At 38.1% G+C, this 26,329-nt stretch overlaps 1 protein-coding gene across 4 annotated transcripts in view; it reads left to right on the top strand.

Annotated features, from left to right (window-relative positions):
* The window catches only part of TTC28 (tetratricopeptide repeat domain 28), a 638,777-nt gene that overhangs the window by 178,431 nt on the left and 434,017 nt on the right, over positions 1-26,329 (top strand). The window lies entirely within an intron of this gene.

Below are 26,329 nucleotides of genomic sequence, written 5' to 3' on the forward strand. Positions count from 1 at the left end.
TTTGGCTCTGGTCATGATCTCAGGGGTCCTGTGATCGAGCCCCGCTTTGAACTCCCTGCTCAGTGAGGAGTCTGTTCTCCCTCTCCTTCTGTCCCATCCCACAATTTAGGCTCTCTCTCGCAAATAAATAAATAAAATATTTTTACAAATCTGTTAAAAAAATTTCTTCTTAAAAAAATTGAGATATAATCCACATACCATAAAATCCATTTTAAAAATGTCCAATGCCGTGGTTTTGAGTTTACTCATGAGGTTGTGCTACCACCACTATAATCTAATTCCAGAACATTTTCATCATTCCAAAACCTCTACTCATTATTCATCTTCTTTCTCCTAATTCCCCAACCCCTGGCAAAAACAATTTACTTTCTGCCTCTATAGATTTGCCTATCTGGACATTTCATAGAAGTGAAATCATGTAAAATGTGGCCTTTTATTTCTGGCCTCAATCAGCATAATGCTTTCAAGGTAAGTTTATGTTGTAGTTTGTATGGCCCCGCCCCAGTTCTTTTTTTAGTATACTCTGTCTTTGTTTCATTCAAGCAGTATTTTCTCTCACTGTCTTTGGGGGGATATTAATGATAAATATTTGTAATTTTTATCTATGAACATATTCTCTGTTTTTCTCAATTTTTTTTCCTGCTTGCCTTGTGTTTGCTTTTTATATAAGGTATTTTCTCAAATATGTCTACTATCCTTTTTTTTCCTGCTTCGATTTAAAAGTGATGTACAGTAAAACTTAATGGACTCTCTAAGCAAAGGGTGAGACTTATTTACTGCACTTTTCATCACATGGTGTTCTGGCTGAGCTGTGGAATTCCTTTGGGTCTTTTTTACCCCCTTTTGGGTCTAGATAGATCCTCTAGCACCAGCTCTTCCATTTTCCTGCCTGAGGATTTATGTTTGGCTGCCTGTCAGTGTTCTGAGAGCCAAACATGTAAGTCTTTAATTCATCCACATGCATGTTTTATTATGGAATCCTGCAACTTCGCCTATTACCTCTCAGCCCGGAGACTTCTGTTTTCCTTTCTCCAGGCTTCTGCCAGAAGAGGGAAGAGCAGTCATCTGGGAGGGTAGCTGCTTCTTAACCGGACTTTCAACCTATCTTCTTGTTTCCAGCCTGCCTTCATCTCAGCTTCTAGCGGGTGCGTGGTTGCTGCCGCTTCCCTAGCCTGATGGGGATTCTGCAATATAAATTGGGTTGCCTCACGGTTTTTCTCAGTGGCTTAAATTTTGATTCTGCTAAGTCAGTTACCACTGGTCCATCTGTTTTCTAGCTTTTAAAACTTTGCCGTTTTGCTTCTTCTCCTGATTTTTTTTCTCATTGTGAGCTTATGCTATTTATAAGAACCTTTTATTATCATTTTAGTGGAATTTTGGAAGACAGGAGACCTAAATGCATGTGTTTAATTCACCATGTTCAATTCCTAGTAATTATTTTAACAGGGTATTAAGAAAATTGTATTAGCTTGCCAGGACTGCCATAACAAAGTACCACAGACTGAATGGCATAAACAGCACAAATTTATTTTCTCACAGTTCTGGAGTCTAGAAGTCTGAGATCAAGGTGTCAGCAGGGTTGATTTCTTCTGAGACTTCTCTCCTTGGCTCGTAGATGCCGTCTTCTCCTTCTAGCTTCACATGGTCTTTTCTCCATGCATATCTGGTCTTAATCTCCTGTTCTTAAAAGAATACTAGTCATATTGGATTAGGGCCCATCCACATGAACTCATTTTACCTTAATTGCTGCTTTAAACATCCTGTCTCCAAATAAAGTCACATTCTGAGATACTAGGGGTTGAGACTTCAACATTCAGTCCATGACAAGAATATTTATTTTATTTTTTAAAAAAATTTATTTATTTATTTGACAGAGATCACAAGTAGGCAGAGATGCAGGCAGAGAGAGAGAGAGGGAAGCAGACTCCCTGCTGAGCAGAGAGCCTGATGAGGGACTCAATCCCAGGACCCTGAGATCATGAGCCGAGCTGAAGGCAGCGGCTTAACCCACTGAGCCACCCAGGCGCCCAAGAATATTTTTTTAAAAAGATTTTATTTATTTATTTGACAGAGATCACAAGTAGGCAGAGAGGCAGGCAGAGAGAGAGGAAGGGAAGCAGGCTCCCAGCTGAGCAGAGAGCCCGATGTGGAGCTCCATCCCAGGACCCTGGGACCATGACCCGAGCCGAAGGCAGAGGCTTTAACCCACTGAGCCACCCAGGCGCCCCAAGAATATTTTTGACATTTATTAAATGAGTTGATTTTATTGTTTTCAATCTGTATACCTTTTCATTTTCGTTTCATTATAGTGTAAAGAAATCTTTTAAGTTTATAGGAGCAATTATGGGTCATTTTTTATCTTTTGAGTTATACTTTCCTCAAATATAATTGAAATGGGTAATATTTTAGCTAAGACTCTTTTGCCATTCTTTTTTTTTTTTTTAAGATTTTTTTACTTATTTGACAGAGAGATCACAAGTAGGCAGAGAGGCAGGCAGAGAGAGAGGGGGAAGCAGCCTCCCTGCTGAGCAGAGCCCAATGTGGGGCTCAGGCTCGATGTGGGGCTCGAGCTCAGGCTTGATACAGGGCTGGATGTGGGGCTCAATCCCAGGACCCTGAGACCCTGACCTGAGCCGAAGACAGAGGCTTAACCCATGAGCCACCCAGGCGCCCCTCTTTTGCCATTCTTTTGCAAGGATTAGAAACTCACACAGGCTTAAATAGAGTGTTTCTGTTGAGAAATCTAAAGCCATTCTGATTCTAAATATTTTCTTCATGATGCTTTAATATTTTCCTTTCTCTAGAAGTTCATAAGATTTTCAGTGTTCTGAAATTTCCTGATACGATGCCTTGATCTAAGTGTATTTTTGTTCATTGCATTGGGCACTTAGTAGGCTTTTTCAGTTTGGAAATCAATTAACCTTTAGAATTTTCCTTTTTTAGTTAAAGTATAGTTAACATACAATGTTGTATTAGTTTTAGGTGTATAACATAGTGTTTCAACAAATCTATTCTTTATGCTATGCTCACCACCTTTGGAATTTTCTTGAATAATTTCTTTGATGATTTTCTTCCTGTTTTTCTTTATTTTATTTTGCTGGGATATTTGTTATGAAGATATTGACCCTTCTGGATTGGTCTTTGAATTTTTTTCCCTTGGTTTCAGACCCTTTTCCTTTTCCTTCCTTAGTTTTATCTTCCCATCTTTCTAGTGAGTCCCGAATTTTTGTTATATAGTTAATTTCCAAGAGTTCTTTTTGATTCTCTGAAGTGTTTTTTTGTTGTTGTTTTTGTTTTAAGGTAGCCTGTTCTTATTTCTCAGTTTCCCTATTTATACATAGAGGATACACACACATATTTTCTTTTTGTCAAAATGTAATTTACAAACAAAAAGGTAAAAACAAGATGTATAATTTATCACTGAGCAAACACTTGTGAAACTACCCCCAGGACAAGAAATAGAATGCATTTCTTTAAAAAAAATTTTTTTTTAAAATTAAATTCAATAGAATGCATTTCTTCTATCCTATCCTTTTTACCTCCCATCCCCCATAAGAATTGTTGCTTCACTCCTTGAGACTCATAACCTTCACTGGTTGAAGAATAACTATATAAGATAGTCTTTACCATTATTCTTTATAAAGAGAATAGCAGCCATTTAACCAAAGAAATATCGTTGTATTAAAAAGAGAGTGAGGGCGCCTGGGTGGCTCAGTGGGTTAAGCCACTGCCTTCGGCTCAGGTCATGATCTCAGGGTCCTGGGATCGAGTCCTGCGTCGGGCTCTCTGCTCAGCGGGGAGCCTGCTTCCCTCTCTCTCTCTCTCTCTCTGCCTGCCTCTCTGTCTACTTGTGATCTCTCTCTGTCAAATAAATAAATAAAATCTTTGAAAAAAAAAATAAAAATAAAAAGATAGTGATAGGGACATCAGGAAGAAAATCATCCAGGGTGGAGAATTGGAATGTGAAAAGTAGATATGATGTTGGGTGTAAATTAATAAAGAAGTTAGATAAAAGTAGATACTCTTTTGTGTTTCTCAGTTGGTTAGAGTATGATAATGTATTTTGGGCTTTAATTAGGTATACAAGAAAAGCAGAGTCTTTGAAGAAAGGTTTTTGAGATTAACTTGTATCATTCATTTATCAACCAATCATACATCATTTATTAAGCCCTGAAGATTCAAAGATGCATTGAGCACAGTCTCTCCCCTCCAGAGGCTCAAAGATGCTCTCTGACTTCAAATGGACCTTTCTTTATGAGACTGAGCTCTACCTACTGCGCTAATGAGGCACCTTGGACCTTTCTTTAAATGGTAGATCCTAATGAAGGTCAGAACATGAAGCATTAAATTTTTGCCTGAGTAAAAGAAATGTATCTGAGACTGGCCTGGTAAGAGATTGGAATATTATGTTAATGTTCTCAGTGCTCTCTCTCATCTTATACAGAATTGCACTTCACTGATTCCAAGGTTCAGTGGATTAGAATAAAATCTAAAACCCAGGAAGATTAATTCAAATCCTGTATTAACCTATTTGATCATTTCACAGTCTTAGTGGATAATTTGTAATTAGTGACAAGCATTTAGAGTTCACGAATAATCCTGTTTGGGTGATTGCTCCCTTGTTCTGACCTTCCAAACTCTCTGTTGTTTCCAAGTGATAAATGGGCACTTTGGCTCTCCATTGTTCAGGACATTCTGGTTTTTCTTCACCAAATAATACAGTATCTTCCCAATTTATGTTAGGGATTCATCCCCATCTACTACACCCCCCGCCCCCCAACCCCCAGCTCTTCTTTTGTCTCAGAGTCCTTGCTAGGTGAGTATGTCTTTATTTCCCATGATTTTAGCTGTAGTATTTAAACCAGGATTAGGTTTCTGTTATGTTAGGATTTTGTTTTTCTGCATCTCCAATCAAGTAGTTTCTAATGACATCTCATCTTTTAATGTGAATTGAAGATTGAGGTACTAAGAATTCCAGTGCTATCATGACCTGTCCTATAAAGGTACTACAAGAAAGTTGCATACATTTTTTGGAAAGAGAGCTATGCATACATATCATTAAAAAGATAAACAAAAGACTGACAGACTAGTAATTATTAATAAAAGTACAACTTTCTAAGCTTTGAAACATGAAAAGATTGGCAAACCTGTTTGTTTCTCATTGTTGAGAATGGAAAACAACTTCTCTTATTCTGCTGAGATCTAGTGATTCATGTTGGGAGAGTATGATTTCTGGACTAAGCTTTTAAGATAGCTGTGATTTGTGAAGCACATATAGTTTCTCTGTTGATCCTCTAAATCTGTAGGCCTTAGGCTGATACCTGGGGAAAATCTGCTCATATCAACTCTGGGTTTTATATCTCATTATCTCTGGGTACCCCTTTCTCATGTACTGTTCCCTTCCCTTTAAAACCTCCTCTTTTCTCATTGCTAGTATGTGGGGTTTTGTCACATCAACAACCAATTCTCTGACTCTCCAGATCCACCATAATTCTCCAGACCCTATAATTCTTCTCCATTATGGTACTGAATATCCAGAGTTGTCACAAACTGGTTAAGTAAGAGGTCTGTCTTACAAGACTGCCCCCACTGAAGATAACTTTTACAAGTTCCAGTTTGTACTTCTGACCAAATGACTATAAATCAGGGGTTACCATGACCTCTCCTCAGGTTCTGTAAATTTGCTATAACTCATATCACTCAGGGAAACACTTTATGGAAGAGATGAATAGGGCAAGGTGTGAGGGGGAGGGAAATAGCTTCCATGTCCTCTCTGGGCATGCCACCCTCCCAGCACCTCAATGTGTTCACCAACCCAGAAGCTCTTGGAACCTCATCATTTGGGGTTCATAGGGAGGTTTCATTATGTAGACATGATTGATTAAATCACCGGCCCTTGATGATTACTCAACCTTCAGCCCCTTTCCCTTCTCTAGAGGTCAGTGGGTGGGGCTGAAAGTTCCAAACCTCTAAACATGCCTTGGTCTTTCTGGAAACCAGCCTCCTTGGACCACTCATCTCATTAGCATATCAAAGACAAATACCACTCCAGAGATGCCAAAGATTTCAGGAGCTGTATGCCAAGAACCTAGGACAAAGACCAAGTATGTGTTTCTTATTGTATCACAAGCACCTTACTGAATTTTCCTTTTTTAGATGCTGTTTTAGGTTCCTGTCTCTTCCATTGTCCTTCTTGCAAAAGTACATTTTCTTTGTCCTATTTTTTAGGGCCAAATATAATAATACTTTGTTACATTAATTTGTTGATAAGTCCATGTCAATATGTTCAGTTGATGCATTTATATTGGGGAATTCCACTTTCAGATAAAATAGGGTTTCATTTTAAGGCAAGACATTCTAGAGATAATATCTAAAGATACAAGGGTGACTATTGTGGTAGAAATTTGGGGCACTGTTTTTGACCTTGTGACAAATACATATTTAATCTGGAGACCATACATTATGGTTCTTTTCAAATTATACTGCATAGCTTCTTATGCTTTCACTTTATTGGGCTTGCTTTTACATTTTAGCTAATATTCTGGTTGGGCTAAGTAAAAATGTTGATATTTGTAATGAAATACTGGTATCTTGTGAAACCTCATGGCAAAAGGTGCAAGCTAGTACTTGAAGGAATTAAATCAAAAGCAGTTAGAAACTCAGGCAATGGCTTTCTCAGTCTCTCTGTCGAGGGCCACATGGTCTCTGTATTAGTTTCCTGTAAACAAATTATCATATAGTTAGTGGCTTAAATAATAAATGTATTCTCTTTAAGTTGTGGAGGCTCAGAAGTTTGAGATCGATTTCATTGGGCTCAAATCCAGATGTTGTCAGGGCCATGTTTTCCTGGAGGCTGTAGGGGAGAATCTGTGTTCTTTGCCTTTTCCATCTTCTAGAGCTCCATTTCTTGCTCTGTTTCTTCTCTCATGTTCCCTTCCTTTCTCCGTCTTTAAAGCAGCATGGCATCTTGTTTCCTCATCACATTGTCTTTTCTTCTGTAGTAGCATCTCCCCTTGCCTCTCTCTTATAAGTACGCTTGTAATTATATTTAGGGCTTACCTGGATAATCCCCATCTCAGGATCCTCAACCTGACACATATGCAAAGTACTTTCTGCTATATAAGGTAATATTCCCAAGTTCTAGGGATTAGGACCTGGATATATTTGGGAGCTGTTACTCAGTTTACCAGCCTCGTTTCTGCTCCTCTGTCTGCAGCTATTCATGGTTCTCTCTTTTTCTGAAAACCAGTTTTCTCTGTTTGGCCTGTAGACACTAAGCATGTCTAACCCACAGTGGCAGCCTTAGGTTCTGGGTTCAGAAGAGAATGGTCCAGACTAATAGAATAGTAGAAAATAGAATTGAGTGTCAGTTCTAGACTCCTAGAAGAGGTATTTTGAAGCCCTAACTTGGTCCAGTCCTGGTCCAGCTTCCTCTGTCTGGGTAGCAGATACATGCAGAACATGCATGGTTTCGGACTTTCAGTCATATTGAGGAGGTGCAGTTCTCAAAGAAGGATAAATAGGGGACCTAAATTGAGGTTGTTAAATCCATCATAACTAGAGACAGAATAAATACATGTTTTAGAAAATCGCAATTGGAATGTTTTGCTTGTGTCAAGAAGGATGACTCCGACAAGAAATGATAGAAACTTGATGATTACTATCCCTTTGTTCTCAAAACCTAATGAGAGCCTATTCTACAACTGGGGCCCTCAACATAGCATCATAAGAGGTAAACTCTTATATGTGTGACACAAGTAGAGGATGAAAGAAATGATATTCCGAATTTAGAGGAGGGACAGGACACAGTCTATAGACTGAGAATCTGATAGTTGTGTGTCTTTCCTGTTTATATTTCCCCTGAGATTGCTGTTTAAATAGCTTTTCCATCATTCAAATAAATAGATTCTTTGGGTCTTGGGATTGCAACCCGAACAATAGTTGCAATTCCAATTTACATCGTGAATCTAAAGATCCCCTCTCTTAACTTCTCCCACTGTTTGTAGACCAGCTGCAGATTTGCCATGGGGAACTACTCAGCTTCTTCTCAAAGAGGATTGTGTCTGTTGCTCCAAAATCATGCTCACATTCTTTGAGGATATTTTCCTTTTGGACACACAATTATATTTGCATAGCATCCTTACTTTGAACTTTGTTTCCCTAAAAGAAACAGGTGTTTTCTGGGGTCTTTCAGATTTCTTTCATTTTAGGATATAAAAAAATTCTAAGCTTATGGATGCTCGAGGCATGCCTTTCTTTTATATCTGCTTGTCATGTATCATCCCTAATATGACAATTCCATACTGAAGACTAATTGACGATCCATTAATTGATGGCACTTGAGATTAGAAGAAAATGACCATATTCAATAGTATATTGTTAGTCTAGAAACAAATTGCTACCACAGCTGCCTCACTGAATAGGCTCACATGATGTGTCTGGTTGGAGCTAGATGCCAACAGATCAATAAGTACAGAGTTATTATAATAATTGAAAATCAGTATTAAAATTTAACAAATAAAAGCCATGGTTTTGTCATTTTTATTGAATTTTCAAGAATTCCAGTTATTTGTGTGGATTATTCTTTAAAAGATGGGATAGGATTTATACTAGTAAAATATACGATTCCTGTTTTTTGGTAGGGGTGCTGATTTTTCACAAATAGAATAAAGTGCCCCTTTTCAAAATTATCTTCTGAATATGTTCTAAGTTAAAGTGATAGTGGCCTCTTTCCATGTCCCTTAGCAGGGTCCAGCAGATGTTGGCCTTGGCCTGTTGGATATGAGAATGCTGATTATGGGACATGGGGAAAAATAAGAATAAAGGGGTGATGCTAGGAAACTAATGAAGAGTGAGGGGTGGGTACTGCCAAAGCCTGGGCACCCATAAAGTACAGAAGATGTGGGTGCTGACCCACGAGTATATGCAGAGTGCTAGTCTCTAAAACCATCTGGCTTAATGCATTTATATGAGCAAATTAGAGATGTAAATGTGGCCATGCAGGATTAATCACGCACTGTGCTGCTCTTTGCTAGTCTTAGTGCCAAATCACATTTCCCATTCTTCGTACTCTGTATGATTTCTTTAGATTTATTACTTTTGTTTGGTATACCATCTTTTATATAGCATTAATGCTCTACGGTGGAATTTTTTTTAGTGTCTGTACCTATAACACAGAGGAGGGAATCTCAAGGGAAATGAAGAAACAGAGCATGAAATCATCATTGTTTTCTTTTTTTTTCATTGCTCAAGTGTTATCCAAAATCCTTAGTAAATTTACTGTTGTCTCTAGGTTGATAATCTGTTGGCATTCTCAATATAGCCTTATATTTACTGCCATTTTTCTTTCTTTATCCCTTCCCCGGGGTTTATTGAGATATAATTGACATGAGACATGGGTAAGACGCTTATATATTGCAAAATGATTACCACCATAGGGTTAGCAAGCACCCTATCATGTTGTATAATAACCATCTCTCTCTTTCTCTCTCTTTTTTTTTTTTTTTGGTGAGAACATTTAAGATCTATTTTCTTAGCAACTTTCAAGGATACAATGTGCTATTATTAACTGTAGTCCCCATGCTATACATTAGATCTCAAGAACTTATTCATATTATGACTAGAAGCTTGTACTCTACATATGTCTAGTTGATTTTCTTCATGCCAAGAGTTGAGAGACTTTTGAGTGAGGAAATGTAAATTCACTTGCCTGAGGTCACAATTTAAGTCCTGGTGCTCAAAAACAGTGAAATGTGATCATCGCTGTGGCAGAAATTTCTCACCATTCGCCAATATTCACTTTCTTTTCTTCTGTAGCAATAAACTCTGCAATTATTAACTAGACTTTTGGCCACCCAGAATAAAGGATACATTTCCCAACCTCGCAGCTCGGGTATACTCATAAAACTAAATTCTGGCCAGTGGGGCATAATGAGAATGTCAAGTAAAATTTCTAGGACATATCTTTATAGGGATGGGTGGGCTTTCTTCCTGTGTTTCTCCTTCCTGCTGGCTGAAATGTGGATATGATGGCTGGTGCTTAAGTAACTACCTGTACTCTAGTTGTAAGTTGTGTGTTGAAGATGGGGGTAGGCAAAAGAAGGGAATGGATCCCTGTTGGTAGTGGAGATGGTATATTAGCCTTGGCCTTCTGATCTCTGGACTTTGTATCAGAGAAATTTAAACTTCTCTCTCTCAGTTAAGCTTCTGTTATTTTGAGTTTTCTAGTACCTGCAGCTAAATCTAACCCTGAATAAAATAATCATCCCAAGATAAGACTTATTTTGTGCCTGTAGTAAAGTTGGGGCATTGACTATTTCTAGAATTTAGAAACATATTTTTAAAAATTAAAATCTGGCTTTTGGTTTTCATCTGAACTGTAGTATTCCTGCAGTTTTCCCACATGTAGAATTCACCTGTGTTTCAGGAAGGTAACTAAAGAAAATGGTTTTCTTCCAAATGACAGAAACTACTTAAGTTGGTAACCAGAAAATGTAAATCTATGATGTTTATAGTTATGCTGATTATATATGACCACTGGACACAGAGGTGCAGAAATGCAGTAAGAAACTGAAGTTTTGGGGGAGTCTATAAAATGGAAAGCATCTGGTATGAAGTCTGTAAAAGACCACAGTATCAGGTCAAGTTCTTTTGTGAGTTGAAATTTGGCGTAATATAAATGGCTTCCAAGTGGTATTGCTTCCTTCTGTTCTGGAAGAGGATATATTAAAGCAGTGAAGAATGCTATAGTTCAGTTAGGTGGATATAAAAATCCTGGGAGGGTCAACCCTGGTAAGTATCATCTCCAGTATTACAAATGAAGTGATAACAGGGGGAGCTAGTAGAAAAAAATGGAGATCTCATACAAGTCCTGACACTGAGAGGGAAAGAAGATGTTTTGTTTAAAATACTCTACTATGGGCACCTGGGTGGCTCAGTGGGTTGAGCCTCTGCCTTCAGCTCAGGTCATGATTTCAGCATCCTGGGATCGATCCCCACATCAGGCTCTCTGCTCATCAGGGAGCCTGCTTCCTCCTCTCTTTCTGCCTGCCTCTCTGCCTACTTGTGATCTCTGTCAAATAAATAAATAAAATCTTTTAAAAAATAATAAAATAAAATACTCTTCTAAAGATACAAGTCTGAGGCGTTTTTCCCTTCTGAAGTGAGCAAATGAAGACCAATAGAATCTTATCACATTCTAATTTAGTCTTTTTCATAGCTAGGAGGGAAAGCCTTTCCTAAAGAAAACTGAAAACTAAGCATCATCAAGACATTATAAAAGATATGCATGTAATCAGGAAAATGAAGGTGCCGTTATGGTAAGTTAGCATCTGGCTTCTTCACCAATTCCATGTACAAACATGACATAGTTTTTCTTTTTTTCTACAATCACTTCTTCCAACCATGCTCTGCCAAATCTCTCTTTCTGGGCAGTTTCCAGATTCCATAACTTTCTTTATGCTTTTGGGTATTAAAAAATTCGTTCTGGTCCAATTTAAAACTCCAGTATTACATACAGTTTAAAGTTCTTCCCTTCTTTTTTTCTCCTGAGGCAATGGTCCAGGCTTCATCCAGAAAATTTTTTCCCCATCTCTTTTGGGCCTCCCATGAGAAAGTTAATACATAGGGTTTTCCATGTATTAGAAGGAGAGAGATGGAAAATGTTATATGTTTCTCTCACTTTACTGGTCAATTATAGTTCATTCACTATTGATTATTGCAGTTTCTTTGGTCAACTTTGGCAGGTGTCCAAATGCTAGTTCTCTTAAAGAAGCACATGAATGAATATTTTGAAGGATCTTTTAGGATCTTCCCCATTGCAGTTTCTTAATATGAGAGACTAAGTTCCATTTCTGTCTCTTACAGCCTTTCAGTGTCCACCTCTAGTGGTATGCTCTAAAGCCACCTGCTGCTAGAATCTTCTCACCCCCAAGGTAGTCTTCTGGGGTGGGATAGCAGCAAAGTGTCCCAAGCCATCTTCTGGGGTATCTAAATATTGGAAATTCTTGCATCTTTGCATGCCAATGATGGGAGCTTAAACTATTTCACTGTTGCTCCCTTTCTGCTAGTTCTCTCAAATTATCAGGCCCAATCAATTATTCATTGCCTAATCCAGTTATTTTTCAAATGTGGTGCCTAGACCAGCAACATCAACATCACCTGGAAATTTACTAGTCATGTAATTTCTCGGGCCTGATGGGGTCCACTAATCTGTGTTCTGAAACACAGCTGGCCTAACTGATAATCCAAATGGGAGCTGAGGGGCGCCTGGGTGGCTCAGTGGGTTAAGCCGCTGCCTTCGGCTCAGGTCATGATCTCAGGGTCCTGGGATCGAGCCCCGCATCGGGCTCTCTGCTCGGCAGGGAGCCTGCTTCCGCCTCTCTGTCTGCTTGTGATCTCTCTGTCAAATAAATTAAAAAATAAAATCTTTAAAAAAAAAACAAAAAACAAATGGGAGCTGAGATGCCAGTCTTCTTACCATAGGTACTCTCAATCTTTATGATTAATTTTCTTGGAAGCCTCCAGCCCCACTTTGACTAGGTTTAGGGAATGCCATATGACTCCCCAAGTAACTTCTTGGAATTTGTAATGTTGTTGTTCTTGTTGTAAAGACTGGAAAGGTAGGGGTGGGGAAAGCAGCAGCACGAGGAGTATTATTTGGAAATGTTAGCTTATGCTCTCTTATGGTGGGGTAATGATGTCCAAAGCTCAATCTGGACTTTGTATCAGATAAATTTAAACTTCTCTCTCTCAGTTAAGCTACTGTTATTTTGAGTTTTCTTTTTTTTTTTTTAAAGATTTTATTTATTTATTTGACAGAGATCACAAGCAGGCAGAGAGGCAGGTAGAGAGAGAGGAGGAAGCAGGCTCCCTGCCGAGCAGAGAGCCCGATGCGGGGCTCGATCCCAGGACCCTGAGATCATGACCTGAGCCGAAGGCAGCGGCTTAACCCACTGAGCCACCCAGGCGCCCCTATTTTGACTTTTCTAATACCTGCAGCTAAATCTAACCCTGAATAAAATAATCATCCCAAGATAAGACTTATTTTGTGCCTATAGTAAAGTTGGGGCACTGACTATTTCTAGAATTTAGAAACATATTTTTAAAAATTAAAATCTGGGGCGCCTGGGTGGCTCAGTGGGTTAAGCCGCTGCCTTCGGCTCAGGTCATGATCCCAGGTCCTGGGTTCGAGCCCCACATTGGGCTTTCTGCTCAGCGGGGAGCCTGCTTCCTCCTCTCTCTCTGCCTGCCTCTCTGCCTGCTTGTGATCTCTCTGTCGAATAAATAGATAAAATCTTTAAAAAAAATGAAAAATAAAAAAAAAATAAAAATTAAAATCTGGCTTTTGGTTTTCATCTGAACTGTAGTATTCCTGCAGTTTTCCCACATGTAGAATTCACCTGTGTTTCAGGAAGATAACTAAAGAAAATGGTTAAATTAAAATCAATTAAATAAAAAAGTATCTTGCTATAATCAACCTTTACCTTATCCATGACTTTATCTCTGGACTCAAACATCCTAATACTAATGCCTTTATGTTCATATACTTCAACTCCCACCTGGCTTCTTTCATTTATTCTTTCATCCTGATAAAAGTAGTCTGCTTTACAGACTCATCAAATAGTTATTCTTTTCCTATAGATTCTGAAGTTCACTTCTATTTTTTTTTATTTTCTTTTATTTATGGTGGTAAAATGTACACGGCATAACATTTGGCATCCTGAGCATTTTAAAATGTATATTTGTTTGTATTGACTCTTTTTCTCAATGAGCCATGTTTCTCCGCCTCGTCATTCTTTCTCTTTAGGGTGAGCAACATTTCCTGAAAGGACAGCCTTAAAGCTGATAGTTACAGTCACGCCTGGAGTATTGAGAATAGAGGACAATCTAGACAAGAAGACACATACTGAAGATCAGAGCCACATAGTAGGTCGGGTGTCAAGGTCTTCCTGAGGGCAAGAACCAGGCATTGGTTCAGATTTCTGGGTATTCAGATACAAAGAAGAAAAACTTGGATAAGGAGCAGGCACGAAGGAGTTGGGTTCAGCTTTGGAGACTTAGGACAAAGGCAAGGTAATTGCATAATATAGATCAGTAGCAGTAACAAGAAAGAAGAGAGACTGCTTTCTGCAAATACACGCTTTCTGTCAAAAGCTGGATCTGCTTTTAGAGTATGGGTGGGCCTGGAAGAGGGAAGCAGGAAGAGGGAAGCAGGTGGCACCTTGACCCTGTTTAGAGAGAAAGGTGAGAACAAGGCAGTTTCTGTCGGATTTTATTCACCTTCTTTAGGCTTTCTGTTAGGAAAAACCATAGTAACTTGGAGTAGGGATACAAAACTCCCAAATGAAACTATTTGCTACTACCACCCCCTCTGTCAACACGTACACATACATACACACACACACACAGACACACACATACATGCTGCAGTGAGGAAATCTTTTGGGCTGTGGATGTTGTGTTCAATATCTTTTACTGGGATGCATGAGACATTAATGATCTGATAAAACCAGAGTATGCTGTTATTATTCTGGTAAATATTTTAATACTATCTTTCAGAAACTGACTTTAAAAAAAGATTAAGCCTCTTATTTAGGACCATATCTTTTGATGTTTCTGTCTTTACCAAATACCGGTTTATATTAGTACCTCTATTTCAGGGGAGATTATCAAGAAAGTTATTGAAAACCAGGCTTAGATGCATCTGGAATTTTTCAAACTGTCTCATCCATTTAAGAGTGGTTTTTATAATATAAATTTGAAATGAAGTCCATACTACCTTCAAGCTAAAATCTCCTTTCGTAGGTTTTATATTTCTGGATGAATTTTGTTACCTTGTTTGTTTAATTTATTTTGTAATAGAGAATCCTTAGATTCTGCTTTCTTATTAATTTAAATGTGCTTTATTACTTTTTTGAATTGTATTCTAAATTTTTTTTAAACAGATTTTTATTTATTTATTTGACAGACAGATCACAAGTAGGCAGAAAGGCAGGCAGAGAGAGAGAGAGAGAGAGAGAGGAGGAAGCAGGCTCCCCGCTGAGCAGAGAGCCCGATACGGAACTCGATCCCAGGACCCTGGGATCATGATCTGAGCCAAAGGCAGAGGCTAATGTTGAAACAGACTTTTATATCAAATTAAGACATGGGGCGCCTGGGTGGCTCAGTGGGTTAAAGCCTCTGCCTTCAGCTCAGGTCTTGATCCCAGGGTACTGGGATGGAGTCCCACATTGGGCTCTCTGCTCAGCGGGGAGCCTGCTTCCTCCTCTGTCTCTGCCTGCCTCTCTGACTACTTGTGATCTCTGTCAAATAAATAAACAAAATATTTTTTAAAAAATTAAGACAAAAATATTTACTGCAAACATACTTAATACCAAGAAAATCCAAATAAGTTGACTAAGATACTAGAAAAAAATGAGTTCAGTAAAATAAGTAACATTTCACTTAGCATTCCACCTAAGTTAGAAAATCTAGTGGAAAAAAAGAGGTACATTTATCATAATAAAAATTATTTAAGAATAATGTAAATAAGAACTATGTATGATTTTATGTAACAAAAACATTTAAACTATCAACTAAATTTTTCCTGAAATTTGATATGATTAATTTGAAATTTATGTGGAAGAATAAATAGGTTAGAATATCAAAGATTATTTTGATTATTTTGAAAAAATAAAACTAATAAAAGGGCATTAATTTTAAAATAAAATAAAGCATACTTTTAAAAAGCAATTATGAAAGCAGTATGATGGTATTTGATTCAGTTATTATAACAATTTAAAACTCATCTATATAACTATAGGAAGCTAGAAATTTCTATGGACAGCATGAATTTTGGATTTTCAGAAAAGTGGATTATGAATTATTTGTTGTTAAGATATGACCGTGCTTCAGGAAACAGAGGTTTATTTCTTTTGTTTTGTTTTTAGGTTTCTTTTAAAGTTGGAACCGATTTTGATACTTAGTATAGTCCCCGTGTTTTAGGATTGGAATTTTAAAATTTTATCTTTGAAGCGGTGGTGTTAAAATTGGTGAGGATTATAAGAAACAGCCTTTCCATTTGCTTTTTCTGTGGGGTTAGGAAAGGTTTGTGTGAAGGTTTTTTCTAAGAGTTTGTAGTCATGGATGAGAAATGTTAGGCTAGCATATTTGTTACAAAGATTAGTTTCATCTTTATTTGGCCTTATTAGCTTTGTTCTGTTTCAGTGGTTCTAATGTGTCTAAAGAAGACAGCATATAGGGGCACCTGGGTGGCTCAGTGGGTTAAAGCCTCTGCCTTCAGCTCAGGGCATTATCCCAGGGTCCTGGGATTGAGCCCCGCAAAGGGTTCTCTGCTCAGTGGGGAGCCTGCTTCCCTTCTTCTCTCTCTGCCTGTCTCTCTGCCTACTTGTGATCTCTGTCTGTCAAATAAATAAATAAAAATCTTAAAAAAAAAAAAAAGTAAGAAGAAGACACCATATACAGCCATGGTGTTCTTGGTAGAATGCTATGAAATAGTGACATCTTTTATTATATCTTTCAAATGCATATGGGCAATGATAATTAGAAAATGATTCTGTGACATGTACTTATAATAAATTTGTATCATCAGCACGTGTCTGGAATAAAATAGCCTGTTCAACTAGGAATGTTGATTTGTTTTCAGATTTTTCATTTGCTAATTATTTATTTTTTTGTCTGGTGCTAGAAGACAAAAGGTAGCTCATGCCAAAGACTTAAAAAATTTGTGATAGAAAAGTTTTAAGTACAGAGAATTATATATTAATTTCTTTGTGAATTGGAGAAAGCTGACCACATTTTTAAATAATAGCTTTATTACAATATAATTCACCTACCATAAAATTTACCCTTTTAAAAAAGTGTACAATTCAGCGATTTTTTTCATATATTCACAAAATTGTGCAGCCACTATCCAATTCCAGAACATTTTCATCTCACCTAAAAGAAACCCGGTATCCATTAGCAGCCACTCCTCATATCCCCACCGCCCCCGCCTCACTCCTCAAACCCTAGCAGTCCTAATCTACTTTCTGTCTCTGTAGATTTTCCTGTTCTGGACATTTCACATAAATGTAATCATACAATCAAATGTAATCACACAAATGTGGTCACTCTCATTTTTTGCAGCAAAATATCTGAATCCAAAAACATCAGCAATCTTACCAAATCATATTTGAGCAAAGCTTTAGCTTTATTGCTAGGCTGTATTCCATATCTCAGGAAGTGGGTGACTCATGAAAGTGTGCATTCGATGGTGAATTCGTCAAACTAATAAAGGGAACATTTCAAGGAGATGCTCTTTTGTTTAGAATTATTGGTATTATAAGAGGGAGGAATGATTAGGAGAAATGTGACTAAGACAACCCTTTAAGGTATTAAATGAGAAAAGAAAATAATTAAAAATATTTGTACATTTTAGCTAAATCTTTACCCTTGTTTCAGTGGTTTTTTTTGCTATTCAATTTTTACCATTTACAATACAGAACAAACTCCAGCTGCTTACAGGAGGAGTGATCTTCCGCATTGTATTACATATGCAGACGACTGCTAGTTATTGTGCTCAGTGGTGTAATTGATAAGTTTTTGTGGTGATTGGATCTTCTGAATTCCTTACTATGCAGGTCAGTTAGTCGCTATCTTACATTCAGAAAAACAGAAATTTCCTTAGGACCTTAATTCCTGTTGCTTAATTTGGTAATCAGAATGTCCACCGTCTGACCCATTCATATGCTTCTGAAATAAGAAGAAAAAGCCCTTTCCTGTTTTTATATGGGTGGCCAGATAGACAGCGCTTTTAAAAATTAGCATATGAATGTTTTGACTCCCTTACTTAAGACAGCCTGTCAGTTTGGCAGCTCTGAGCCTGTTATTGCTGTGTCTTCTCTTTTTTCATTTTCATGTTTTGACAAATGAGATTGTACTTTTGACAAGTGATTTGTACTTCATCTAAGGATTTCAGGGTGTTTTTAATTTATTTATTAAACTATCTAAAGATCATTTTATCCATCCATTTTAGGGTAATGTGAGATTTTCCCTCATACAAATGAAAATAGAAAGTGATAGTATTGAAATTCCTTTAATAAAAAAAATTGGACAAATAAATGATTTTTCAGAATAATTATTTTCAGAAGCTTGTATTTCTCATAATTGAACATCTTTAGACTTAGGTCAGGTATAGTGCTGACTTCAGGGAAATGGCCCCCTTTTGAGTCTGAAATCCTTTTGGAACTGAGGGACTTTACAAGTATCCCTTGATAAATGAGTAAGTTCCATGCTGAAAATTTTACTGCAAAGGAAATTATATGTGTTTTATCTTACCATGTAACTGACATTAAATTGACTCATTTATTCAACAGTCATTTAATGAGGACCTAGCATGTGTTGGGAACTTTCCTAAGTATTAGACTTTATTTTATAGTGGTGAACAATACAGATACCATTCCATAGACATTATAATCTGTTGGGTGACACACAGATCAAATGAATAAATAATACAATTTCAAATTACAACATGTGGGTTGAAGAAAACAAAGTAATAGACTATATAGTAAATGTGGGGAGGGGAATTAATTTTGGCGAGGAGGCCTCCTTGAGGGCTTGCTATTTGAAAGGAGAATTGAATATTGAGAAGGAAATACCTATTCTGGAGGAAGAGAATTCCAGGCAGATAGAATTGCAACCACCAAGGTCATGAAAGAAGCATAAGAAGGCAGGTCTGGCTGCGGCTCAGTAAAGGGAAAGTATGGTAAGAGATGAGAGTGAAAGGTAGAAGCCGGATCATGTAGGGCCTTGTAGGCCACGGTAAAGGCTTTGTATCTTATTCTTTGTGCAAAGGGAGGCCTTAAGGGATCTTTATTTTTATCTTATTTTATTTTAATTTATTTAAATAAATTAATTTGTTTTTGGTAGGCTCCACATCCAGCATGGAGCCCAGTGTGGGGCTTGAATTCACTCATGACTCTGGGACCAAGACCTGAGCTGAGATCAAGAGGGGGCATTTGGCCATCTGGGTGGCTCAGTTGGTTAAGCAACTGCCTTTGGCTTAGGTCATGATCCTGGAGTCCCAGGATGGAGTCCTGCATTGGGCTCCCTGCTCCATGGGGAGTCTGCTTCTCCCTCTGACCTTCTCCCCTCTCATGCTCTCTTCACTCTCTCTCTCTCAAATAAATAAATAGAATCTTAAAAAAGAATGGGACGTTTAACCATTTTTTTTTCCTTTGTGAAAGGCACCCCCCCTTTTAAGATATAAATTTAAGTAATCTCTGCCCCCAAAGTGGGGCTCAAACTTAACACCCCAAGATCAAGAGTTGTATGCTCTGCTGACTGAGCCAGCCATCCACCCCCTTAAGTGGAAATGCATAATCTGATTTACATTGTAAAACGATCATTCTAGAGGCACCTGGGTGGCTCATTTGGTTAGGCACCTGCTTTTGGCTCAGGTCAAGATCCCAGGATCCTGGGATCGAGCCTTGTGTGGGGCTCTCCACTCAGCAGGAGTCTGCTTGTCCCTCTGTCCCTCCTGCTTGTGCATTCTCTTTCAAATAAATAAAATCTTAAAAGAAAAAAAAAGATCATTCAGGCTACACGGAGAGACTGAATCACAGGAAGCAAAGTGGAAGCTATTGTAGTAGTCCAGGTGATATTAATGGCATAAAGAAGACGTGGTAGAGGTGATGAGAAATGGCAGAATTTGGATAAGAATTTGTAGATAGAAAGTTGAGGACTTGCTAGTTAGGTGTTGAGGACAAGGCAGGAGAGGAATCAAGGTAACTGTAAAGTTTTTGGACTGAGCTCCTGGGTGAATAGAGATGCCATTAATCGAGATAAAATACAAAGAAGGACCAGATTCTTGGGGGAAAATCAAGAGTGATGTTTGGGCTATATATAAGTCTGAGATGTCTATTGTACTTCTTAGTGGAAATGTCAAGTTGGCAGTCATTTCTACAAGTCTGGAGCTTAGTAGAGAGGTATTTGAGGCATAAATATGTGTGCCATCAATTAAGAGATGGTATTTAGAGGCTTAGGAGTGGCTCACATCTCTGAGGGAGTAATTATAGGTAGACAAGAGGGCAGAAGACTGGGCCTTAAAATGTTCCACCTTATACATATTGGTTCATGTAAAAGAAAAATTTATGTTTCAATATAAACAAAATCAGATGTCTCTGTGCGAGTCAGCCAAGGTTCTTAGTTGCAAGTGACAGAAAGTAATTGCAACTGTGTAAATCAGAAGGTACCTGTAGCTTAACCATAAGGGTGCCACAGTAGTCCGGGGTGCCAGAGCTGGAACTGCCATTGATGGAGCTGGATGATGGAGGCCATGATGAGCTCCGCTGGCACTAATGACATGGTAACTGGATGTTGCTGTGGCTACTGCTGGAGTAAATTCTCTCTGACACTATTCTTTGTGTCACTATTCCTGTGTCACTTGCTTTACATTCAAAGCTCTGGCAAATAATTGAACCTAGGTGTGGGTCTTCATCCTAGCTATAGGGTGGTGGAGTAATCATCTGACCTTTTTGGTTTCTGTCATGAAAGATACTTCCTACATTCATCAAGACTTAGCTAATGGAGAAGTACCTAGGTAGCTGAGTCAGTTAAGCGGCCGACTCTTGATTTCAGCTCTGGTCATGATCTCAGGGTCCTGGGATAGAGCCCTATGTCGGGCTACCCACTGTCAGGCTTCCCACTCAGTGGGGAGTTTGCTTCAGGATTCTTTCTCTCCCTCTGCCCCTCTCCTTACTCTCTCTCTTTTTCTCTCTGAAATTAAAAAAAAAAGACATAGCCAATGGGGAAATTCCTCTCAAACAGAATGGGAATACAGATATTGGACAGTTCAACAAACACCATAAAGAAGTGTCAGTTTTGTGAATGTAATTTATTTGGTTGCTTATAGATTCATAACTTATAAAGTTAAACAGGTCATTAGAGGGCCTCCAAATGGACCTTAAGAATAATATTTCTACTGACTTTCTTTTCTCATAGCCTATTTCCTGTTATAGGGTTGAAAAGAGATTCCTTTTCCCTATATATATATTTTTAGCCATAGCCAGATGAATATAGCCTCTTTTGGTTAAAACACACAAAATAAGGGATGCCTGGGTGGCTCAGTGGGTTAAAGCCTCTGCCTTCGGCTCAGGTCATGATCCCAGGGTCCTGGGATGGAGCCCCAAATCAGGCTCTCTGCTCCGCGGGGAGCCTGCTTCCCCTCCTCCCCCGCCTGCCTCTCTGCCTACTTGTGATCTCTGTCTGTCAATAATTAAATAAAATCTTTAAAAACACATACACAGGGGCTCCTGGGTGGCTCAGTGGGTTAAGCTGCTGCCTTCGGCTCAGGTCATGATCTCAGGGTCCTGGGATCGAGCCCCGCGTCGGGCTCTCTGCTCAGCAGGGAGCCTGCTTCCTCCTCTCTCTCTGCCTGCCTCTCTGCCTGCTTGTGATCTCTCTCTGTCAAATAAATAAATAAAATCTTTAAAACACACACACACACACACACACACACATAAGTGAGTCCCAATTTCAAGCATCTTTTTTTTTTTTTTTTTAAAGAAGAACTTTTATATAAACGCACACACAATTACTATACTTAGACACTCAGGATTTCTTTTGGAAGGTTAATAAATCCAGTGGTGCATATTCTGGTCCAAATATCTGACCACTTAATTTACTTCAGAGAAATTCTATAAACTTTAGCTGAAGATAACATATGCTAAAATTTCTCCTAGATTGATAAATTATATAACAGCAAAATTACGTATGCTCTGTGGCTATGGCTCCCTGATAGAAAGAAGTAATAAGATTATAGCCCCAAATAGTATAGTTCATTGATCATATTTATATGAGAAAATTTGTAACACAGTCATAGTATTCTTATGATAGAAGATTAATTGTTTGTGAAAGCGATAACAGAGTATTTCCAGGTTAGCGTCTGTGTCCTTAAGTAAGTATCATTGGAAAACGAATGCTGGGCTTTTTCATTGAGTGCTAGATTTTGTTGTCTTCCTTCAAAGAGTATTGAACTTTGTTCTGGCAGATAGTTAAGTCACTTGTAGATTAAATATGCTTCTTTCAAGGTTTGTTTTTAAGAAAATTAAATTACTTGTAGACTAAATATGCTTCTTTCAGAGTTTGTTTCTAAGCATTGTTAAGGTGAATTTTAGAGTATACAGTTGACCCTTGAACAGGGCAGGTGTTGGGGTGTTGACTTCTCCCTCTGAACAATTGAAAATGCACACAAAAGTTTTGACTCCCCCAAAAACCTATCTACTAATAGCCTAATTGACCAGAAACAATACTGATAACATAAATAGTTGATTAACACGTATTTTGTATGTTATATGTATTATATACTGTACTCATAATTAAACTAAAGAAAAGGAAATGTTAAGAAAATCATAAGGGAAAGTAAGTTTAGAGTGCTGTACTGTATTTATTGAAAAAAATCTGTGTGTCAGTAAACACATGCAATTGAAATCTGTTCAGATCCAGGGCCAACTATACTTTAGGCTAGTTTACCCCTTCTGTAAAGACAAGACTCTTCTGAGATCTTTACCGAATGTCCTGGGTGTTCCCTCCACTCTGGCTGGTTGGAACTTAAAAATCTTGCTGTCCTGGTGAACTCTGACAGTCTTCAGCTATGGCTTCCCTTTGCCTCACCTGGTGGAGTTTCATCCTCCACTGGGCAACTTTGTACTCAGGCACAACTCAAGAAGTTCCCTGTGAGGTTCAAGAACACCTCGTCTTTGTAGCCCCCTTAGAAATCAGTTTCTCTATTTTCCTACCATAATGTTCCAGCTATTTTGTCCTCAAATTCTGATCTCCTCAACTCAGCAAGACCATTGTGTTCTGCTCGGGATCCCCATCCTGCTCTGTGGTCCAGAAAGTGCCTATAGGCAGAAAGCCAGGGTGATCTGATCATAGGGTTTACCTCATTTGTTCTGCTTCTCTCTGTTTCATAGTACTGTGCTGTGTGCCGTATGAAACAGGGTGACGACAGTATTTTTCCTATATTTTGTCCAATATTCTACTTAAATCAGGAGAGTAAAGCTGGTCCCAGTTGCTATGTCGTGAGCAGAAGTAGAAGTCCCATTAGAAAAATGAGTGTACTATTGAAACACGTGAGGATCAGTTCCTGGCAGTTTGTTGGCCTTAAAATAAAACCAGGACAAAATCCATGGTATGATGAAGAAAGAAAAAAAAAATCAGATTAGCACAGTAAAACAACAACAACACTAAACATACAGCATTATGTATGGGATCTATTATGTGTATAATTATATATTTTAACTATATATAATTTAGTCCTCACAATAGCTGTGTTTAGGTAGGGGCTATTATCATCTCCATTTTATGGAGTTGAAGATTAAGGTACGGAAAAAGAGTAATCCAGGTCATACAGCCAGTGTATGGTGGGTCTGAGGTTTGAATCAGGCAGTATGGGCCACATAAACGTTACTGCTTCACATCTTCCACCCGTCTCAACTGGGTGGTGAATTTTGTTGTATTTAGGATTATAGCATTGCTCCAGTTTCAGTTCCATGTCTCTCTCTATCTTCTTGCTCCAAACTCTATCCCTAAGGGGATTTTTTTTTTCACTGAAAGCTTTCTAATATCATCATTATGGGAATGAGCCCCAAATCTATAGCTATAGCTACAGATACAGATCCTTAGTTCCAGACCGTACCTCCACCTACCCACTCCATATTCCTCTGTATCTCTATTCTGTGTCTCTTTTCCTTTTTTTTTTTTTTTAAGAATTTATTTATTTGACAGAGAAAGATCACAAGTAGGCAGAGAGGCAGGCAGAGAGAGAGGGAAGCAGACTCCCCGCTGAGCAGAGAGCCTGATGTGGGGCTTGATCCTAGGAACCTGAGATCATGACCTGAGCTGAAGGCAGAGGCTTAACCCACTGAGCCACCCAGGCACGCCTCTGTGTCTCTTTTCTTAAAAGATGATGAAACATTTTGAGATCCTACTCTTTCTGTCCCTTTCATGTAACAGGTTCTTAGGATCTGTTTGACTTAGGAAGTGTCTCTTAAGAAGGCCCCTTTTCTGTTTCTGCTGCTCTAAATCAAGGCCTCTTCTCTCCTATTGAGCTGTTGCAACAGAAACTTATTTGGCCTTCCTGTCTTTATTGTTCTCCCATTCTTTCTGTTGCTCATAGTACTTCCAGAGTTAGCATAAAAATCTAATGTGTTTGCCAATACCTTGATTAAAACCCTGTGCCGCTCATCATTATGTTTGAAGTCAGAAGTTAAGAACAAGGCTTTAAAATTGGAGTTAAGGGGCACCTGGGTGGCTCAGTGGGTTAAGCCTCAGCCTTCGGCTCGGGTCATGATCTCAGGGTCCTGGGATCGAGTCCCACATCGGGCTCTCTGCTCTGTGAGGAGCCTGCTTCCTCCGCTCTCTCTCTCTCTGCTTGCCTCTCTGCCCACTTGTGATCTCTCTCTGTCAAATAAATAAAATCTTTAAAAAAAAAATTAAAAAAAAATAAAATTGGAGTTAAATTTCCTTTTGACCACTTTCTGGCCATGATAATTTGAGAATTTACTTCACCCTTAGGCTTAATTTCCTCTTCTGTAAAATGGGCATGCTAATAGTTCCTCCCCATGAGGGTGTTAGGAAGAATCAATGAAATAAAATATATAAAATACTTTAACGGACTCAATAAATGATAGGAATTATTGTTAAGATAATATCATTGTAAGATAATATCATTGACAGTCTTCTAATCTTAACTCCATCACACCTTGCCCCGCATTAGGTCTCAGATCTATTGGATGACTTACTAATGTGACCCAAATTTCATACTTCCATGTTTTGGCTCATGCTCTGTTTCTTCAATCTGAGACACTCTTCCCCAAACCCTTTCTCTGCTTGTTGAAAGGATACTGTGCCACGTCTCCTGTAAACCTTTCTCATTTACCGCAGTCAGAATTAATTGCTCATTAGGGCTTCCATAGTCTTAATGAGAGAATATACCATTAGTTAGTCCATTCTTTTAGCACCTAGCTTGCACTAAGAGCTTGGGCTCTGAAGACTCAGACAAATAGTAGGATCAGTAAATGTTAGTTAGTTGCTATCACTGTTGTTATTTTTATTAGTTGTCTACCTGTCTTCTTCTTCAGCCTCCACCAGACTGCTGTCTCCTCAAGGGCAAAAATCATGTGATGCTTTTTTGTCTTCTTCCACACTGTCTAGTACAGTCCCTTGTATATAATGAGTTCGTGAGTCAATGTGTTTTGGATTTAAGGGGTGGGGCTTTTTGCCTGGTAGTGGAAAAGAAGTGAGGTCGTTAAGGTTAGGGGGATCCTTTCTGGATGTTATAGAACAGTTTCCCTCCTGAGGAATAGGACCATGGTCCTGCATCAGCTTGGCTGTTGTGGCAGAATTCTTACTATAACAAGTTATATTAGTTTTCTTTCTTTTGCAAAGCAAGACCTTCATATTCTGAAAGCAACCAATTGTGTGAAATATCACTAATGAGGCAAAAAAATTTTTTATCTCAAATATCCTTCTACTTTTGTCCCTTTATTTCCTAATACCTCTTTAAATACTTGATACTTGAAAATAATTTGGTCTTTAGGAAAATTAATATATTTTCCAAATACTGTTTCATGTTGAGTTGAATATTCTACTTATAAACACAATAAATGTAAATAAGTATGAGGCTAGCTTTTTCAGGCATTTACCCTGTGATCAAAGACAGACATATCATTCCTAAAGAAATCTTAAGAAAATTTACGACAACGAAAAAAGGTATGTTTTCTTTATTCATTTCCTCTTTCTTGCTTTTGTTCAGATTTGAATAGGCAGGTAGTTATTGAGGAAAATACTATTTTAATAAACTGTTTTACAATATCTGCTTGTAGAGAAGTGATTTGTGAAGTGCTCTGTTAAAAAAATAAAGCAGTTGTGAAAAATGCCTTTTAGTAGCTGTGGATCTGAGAAACTGTGTTCTTGCTGTTTGATACTGGATCTTTTTGAAATAGCAAGCTAAATTATGACATTTTGAACTGTGTTAGCTTGGTAATTTTATATAAATAATTACTAATGGAGAAAGTATATTGTATAATAGTAATTCTATAAGTATTTCAGATATAATTACTGATTCAATTTGGATTGAGCAAAATAAAGACATAAAATAAGTAAGGTGATTTAAGATAGTACTGGTATTTAATGGTCCTCTTTTGAGTGATACCTATTGGATGAAACCTGAAATACTCACCAGACAGCAGGGGAAGAAATGCCATACAAATAAGTGAGCCAAAGGAAATACACTTAAATGACTGAAAATGAGTTTAAAATCTCTGATCACTTCAAAGTTTTCGAT

The sequence above is a fragment of the Lutra lutra genome, chromosome 12, assembly GCF_902655055.1.
Source record: "Lutra lutra chromosome 12, mLutLut1.2, whole genome shotgun sequence".
NCBI lineage: Eukaryota > Metazoa > Chordata > Mammalia > Carnivora > Mustelidae > Lutra > Lutra lutra.